This window comes from Physeter macrocephalus, chromosome 13 (assembly GCF_002837175.3).
Source record: "Physeter macrocephalus isolate SW-GA chromosome 13, ASM283717v5, whole genome shotgun sequence".
Classification (NCBI taxonomy): Eukaryota; Metazoa; Chordata; class Mammalia; order Artiodactyla; family Physeteridae; genus Physeter; species Physeter macrocephalus.
Window position 1 is genome coordinate 8,510,854 of NC_041226.1, and position 5,438 is coordinate 8,516,291.

The following is a 5,438-nucleotide window of genomic DNA, read 5'->3' on the forward strand; positions in this document are numbered from 1 at the left end:
AAAAAAAAAAAAAAAAAAAAAAAAAGAATGTCCTGCTCTATGTAGCTAGACTTCTTACAATGAACGGTTCAGATCTTGGAGTAAGCAAAACCAAGTACGATATGGAATTCTGAGTTAAGGAGGTTTATTTCTATTGGGGTACGTTCTCTATTTTGACCTCACATGTGTCAACACCTACGATTCTCATTACAGTCCTCTGAGCCCGAAAGACAGATGTTATCTGCTTTATTTCACAAAAGGGAAAGGTTAGCTGATGCGCATGAAGTAACGTGGAACCAGGGTATCTGACTGGGGTTTTGAGAATTCTTTCTAGTTTAATGCTCTCGTGTCCCCAGCTGACTCAAAGGCTGCGAAAGGACCGGCTGGGAGGGGGACGGCTGCTGTGGGTGCCCAAAGCGGGGAGGCTGGGAGGAGGGGCGGGAGGGTAGGGCAGGGTCCGGAGAGAGAAGCCGACAGACTGAGTCAAAGTTCCCCGCGTCTGTGCTGAGACTGCACAGGTTTCGTTTGTCAAATGACACCCAAATGGGATCAGAGAAACATGGATATGTTCAAACAATGACATTTTCACTCTGAGGAGCAGTGTACCTTAGGCTCCTAATCTTGAAAACGGGTGTCTCTGAGTACCTGGGGGAAGGGCTGGACTCAGCGAGGATCTGGGGGTCCCCTCGGAGCTCCACCTGCTGTATGGTGACATCAGCGAGCTGCACCACCAGCTGAACGTGAGGCTGATCCCAAGCCCCCTCCAGGGGGCACGAATTCCAACACCAGCTTCCCCCATTTCACACTGGGCTGATCAGCAAACCTGTAACTGAATTTTGACGAACTCCTGTTTTTAACAAAAAAATTCTGTTCACATAGTTCAGGGTGTGTGTGTGTGTGTGTATGCGCGCGCGCATGTGATGCTTGAGATTTTGGATTTTTGTTTCGGCTGTTTTGATTTTTTAAAAAATATGACTACTCATACAAGTAAGAGATTTGACTAACTTTCACCAATGGAAAACTGTTTTGGCTAAAATGATTTAGTTTAGAACATGCAATATATCACTTATTTCTTATACCGCACTTATATGCAAGAAATAAGTGATATACTGCATGTTCTAAACTAAATCATTTTTACGAAAAAGGCTTTTCTTGTGTACATGCTCTTCTGTATTATGCACAAAAGATCTCACATTACACACTACTATTTTAAGAACTGTCTCAAATATGTAGGCAAAGTAGAATCTGTAAATTTAAGAAAAGCAGCTTCCCTCATCCTAGTCCTCCCCCTTCTGATTTTTTTGGGAAGACATTTCAGATAGGCTTGTGATAATTTTGCTTGGAGAGCACTCCATGGTCAATTTAGAGTGCATAAATCTTGTTGCCTTTTCTGTTTTAAAAATGTTAATTACTGCCGCCTTCTGAAGCTGCAGAACCTGCCAGCAGGGCACATTTGTGCCATCTCTTCTTGGCCCCTGTAGGTCCTGGAGCAGAATGAAGGGTTTGGTCCATCTGGCTCTCATGGTGGCACAAGTCTGCAGGCACAGTGATGTTACATATACCATGGGAGTCCCACACAGGAAAGACAGGAAGACGGGGTTCAATTATCAGTACAGAGGTGCTTGATGTGTTCCTTTGATTCTAGACCAGAAGTCTGGGAGCTGGCAGTCTCTGAGCTGCCCACAGTAAGATTTGTTTTGTCCACACGGTGTTTTTCTTTTAAAATTAATTAATTACCAATATTTTTATAATGTGATATTTTTATATTAAAGTTTGGATTTCAGCCTCTCTAGAAAAATCAGAAGATCTAGTGACATGGGGTTTCCATTCCTACATGCAGCAAGAAGCCTGTTTAGACGAGGCCTGTGCACCTTCCTTCGCCACATTCCTCACAGTCATCAGTATCATTTCCTAATCACTGGAAATGATACTTGCACTGTTGTTATTTCTCATACCAGACTGGCTTTGCTATTTATGTTCCCTGCTTCCATCTACAGGCATTTAAATTTGTGACTCCTGTTCTAGTACATTTTACTTTAAAACCCTGATTTGGCTTTAATTTACTTGCTTTAAGCTAACAAGAACTAAGTCCCTGTCCTGTAGACTTCACACGTAAGCTGGAAAAAAGGTATAATCGTTCATTCATTCAATATTTCTTGAGTACTTGCTGTGTTCAAGGCATCGTGCTCTAGACCCTGGAATACAATACAAAATAATCCCTGTCCCTGCCTTCATGATTTTACAGTCCAATTATACTATCATTATTTTAATAATATGATAATTACAGTCCAATTCAATGATAAAAATGGTAAATATTTGCTATGAGAAAGTAAATGGTTGCTATGGGAAAGGGGAAGACGAAACCTTAATACTACATAAAACAACCAAGGAAACTTTTCAAAATATGAGACATGCTCTCTGCTTTTGGAGTGAGTAGATGATGTGATGCTCTCAAGTATACCTGTGCTGCAGAACTGGGAGATGTCGTACAAGAATCACCTGGAATACTTATTTTCTGAGATTAGGATTCAACTGTGAAGCTATAATGAACCATCATTTGATGACTGTGAAGTCATCTCATGATATCACTGGGCCTCAAGACTGTCTTCAGGAGCATGAGACTTCACCGTACTGTTCTGCATCACTGGGAAAGTCCCTTCATCTCTCTGGGCCTCACCATCCCCTTCTGTAAAAGATCTCTAGGGTCTCTTGTAGCTCTCAGGTCCTATGATTTACGTATGAAAGGGCTAAAAACACATGACAAAGGATTTAGAGTATTAACAGGGTACCAAAGAATCTCTGAGGAATGGGTAAGTTTGGCAAGGTGAGCTTTTAAAGTCTGGGCCTTGAAGAAATTTGAGGATTTAGTTTAATGGAGAGAACTTAAGAGAGCATCCTAGGTTGGAGATGAGAAACAAAGGCAAAGACACAAAATGTGGGTCATGATAATAAAAGAACAGACAAACCACAGGGCACCAGCTGAAGACAGGGTTGGCACCAGGGAAAAGCAAGATAGAAGCTCACAGTGAGGCCTGTAAATCGAAGGTATTGTATCCTAAGGTAGAGAACTTAGTCTTGATACAATAAGAAGGATTAAAGCGGTGTTTTAAAATGATTATTTGGACAATTATGTAGACTAGGCTACTGCTTTCCCATCACCCCCCCAACATCACTATTTTCAAACCCACTTAGCAACTGGGCAAAGCCTCCTGAGTTCTTATGCAACAAAGGCCTACAGCCTTCTGGTCTTAAAAGACTTAGTCACAGCCTAAGGTCAACTGAGCAGAGAGAATAAAACTGTGATTGAAATAAAATTATAATTATAACTTATAAATTAGAGATAATACTTATCCTTCTCAAACTATTCCAGAAAATTGAAGAGGATGGAAACACTCCTAAATTCATTCTATGTGGCGCCATGACCCTGACACCAAACCCAGACAAAGACACTACAAAAAAAGAAAATTATAGGCCAATACGTTTGATGAATATTGATGCAAAAATTCTCAACAAAATATTAGCAAACTGAATCCGACAATACATAAAAAGGACCATACACCATGATCAAGTGGGATTTATTCCAGGGATGCAAGGATGGTCCAATATTAACAAATCAGTCAATGTGATACACCACATTAACAAAAGGAAGGATATAAACCACATCATCTCAATGGACAGAAAAAGCATTTGATAAGATTCAACATCCATTAATGACAAAATTCACTCTCCTCAAAGTTGGTATAGGGGGAACATATCTCAACATAACAAAGACCATTTATGACAAACCCACAACAATGTCATACTCAATGGTGAAAAGATGAAAGCCTTACCTCTAAAATCAACAACAAGATAAAGATGCCCACTCTTGCAACTTCTATTTAATATAGTATTGGAAGTCCTCGCTACAGCAATAAAACAAGAAAAATTAATAAGGCATCCAAATTGGAAGGGAAGAAGTAAAACTGTCACTATTTACAGATGACATGATGCTACATATAGAAAACCCTAAAGTCTCCACCAAAAAACTATTAGAAGTAACAAATAAATTCAGTAAAGCTTCAGGATACAAGATTAATATACAGAAATCTGTTGCTTTTCTATATGATAATAATGAACTATGAGAGAAAGCAAGAAAACAATCCCATTTAAAATTGCATTGAAAAGAATAAAATACCTAGGAATAAGATTTTTTTTTTTTTTTTTTTAGAGCTAATGGTCAGTTCTTTATTAGGGAATTATAAAGTTTGTTCTAAAAGTGCTATGAACCCAACTAGGAAAAATGGCAGGCAGAATACAGTTATACATAACAACCCTAGGCATAAGATTAACCAAGGAGATGAAAGACCTGTACTCTAAAAACTATAAAACACTGATGAAGGTATTTAAAAATGACACAAAGAAATGGAATCAACTATACTCCAATAAAAATTTTTTAAAAAGAAATGGAAAGCTATCCCATGTTCTTGGATTGGAAAAATTTGTATTGTTAAAATGTCCATACTACCCAAAGCAATCTACAGATTTAATGAAATCCCTATCAAAATACCCATGATATTTTTCACAGAACTAGAATAATCCTAAATTTATATATGGAACCACAAAAGACCTCAAAAGTGCCAAAGTGATCTTCAGCAAAAAAAGAACAAAGCTGGAGGTTCATGTGCCCTGACTTCAGACTATGCTACAAAGCTATAGTAATCAAAACAGCATGGTACTGGTACAAAAACAGGCACATAGGTCAATGGAACAGAATAGAAAGTCCAGAAATAAACTCACACACCTATGGTCAATTAATCTATGACAAAGGAGGTGGGAATACACAATGAAGAAAAGACAGTCTCTTCAGTAAGTGGTGCTGGGAAAACTACATATAAAAGAATGAGATTAGGGGCTTCCCTGGTGGCGCACTGGTTGAGAATCTGCCTACCAATGCAGGGGACACGGGTTCGAGCCCTGGTCTGGGAAGATCCCACATGCCGCGGAGCAACTGGGCCCGTGAGCCACAATTACTGAGCCTGCGCTTCTGGAGCCTGTGCTCCACAACAACAGAGGCTGCGATAGTGAGAGGCCCGTGCATCGCAATGAAGAGTGGCCCCTGCTTGCCACAGCTGGAGAAAGCCCTCGCACAGAAACGAAGACCCAACACAGCCATAAATAAATTTTAAAAAAAAGAATGAGATTAGAACATTTCCCCACACCATATACAAAAATAAACTCAAAATGGATTAAAGACCTAAATATAAGACCTAAAACCATAAAACTAGAAGAGAACATAGGCAGAACACTTTTTGAATAAATCATAGCAATATCTTTTTGGATGTGTTTCCAAAGGCAAAAGAAGGAAAAGTAAAAAGAAACAAATGGGACCTAATTAAACTTAAAAGCTTTTGCACAACAAAGGAAACCATAAACAAGACGAAAAGACAACTCTCAGAATGGGAGAAAATATTTACAAATGA